The following is an 874-nucleotide window of genomic DNA, read 5'->3' as shown; positions in this document are numbered from 1 at the left end:
CTTTCTTAGTTACTGGGATTTATAGGCAGACATTTATAACTTTTATTTTAGATTCATAAATCCTATTATGTTTCATGTTCACAAGGCATATTTTTTCATGCTCTCTCTGTGTCTGTGTCTTTCTTTGTCTCTCTGTCTTATCTCTCTCTGTGTTTATCTGACTCTCTGTCCTATTTTTCCTCTTTCCTGCAACAATCCTTACTAATGGAAGCACATTTCTTCGCACTTTATGTACTTGCTTCACTCATAAACCACAGTGTGATTTGAACTTGCTGTCCTTGGAAAACAACAGTTAGAAATAAAGTTGATATCTAAATCTACTAGACTAGAATTTTAAAAACTGAGAAGATGTAGAATATTCAAAAACTCTCAACAAGCTTAGGTTCCTAGGAGCATGTATGGAAGGAACATTTTCAGAAATCCAAGAAATGCCAGGCCGACCATGGGGTGACTTCTCTTTGCAGGTTCTGCCAGCATCAGGAGAAAGGTAGCTTGGGGCCTTGGTAAGTATGTATAGTTTGGGAATACCTAGTTTCTTCCCTTACTTTATCCTTCCTTGTCTGTATGTTCCTAATGGATGTCATACATACATGTAGTAGTGACTCACTTTCAAGTATATAGATGTCACATGTGGGACCCAAGTGAAGAATTTGACTTTTCTTCGGTGTTTGCAGCTCCTTAACAGGGATCTACAACATCATTTTCCCTATGACTGCTGCTTTCTTTTGTGCTTGTGAGTGTGTGTGTGTGTGGGTGGGTGGGTGTGGGTGTGGGTGTGTATGTATGTATGTGTCTGTCTGTCTGTCTGAATTTATCTCTCTGTCTGTTTCCTCCACATGATACCTCTCGATAGTTCAGCTTGACTTCTTCATGG

This window comes from Rattus norvegicus, chromosome Y (assembly GCF_021556685.1).
Source record: "Rattus norvegicus strain SHRSP/BbbUtx chromosome Y, alternate assembly SHRSP_T2T, whole genome shotgun sequence".
Taxonomy (NCBI): domain Eukaryota; kingdom Metazoa; phylum Chordata; class Mammalia; order Rodentia; family Muridae; genus Rattus; species Rattus norvegicus.
The sequence above is the reverse complement of the archived record's forward strand: the minus strand, read 5'-3'. Positions refer to the sequence as shown.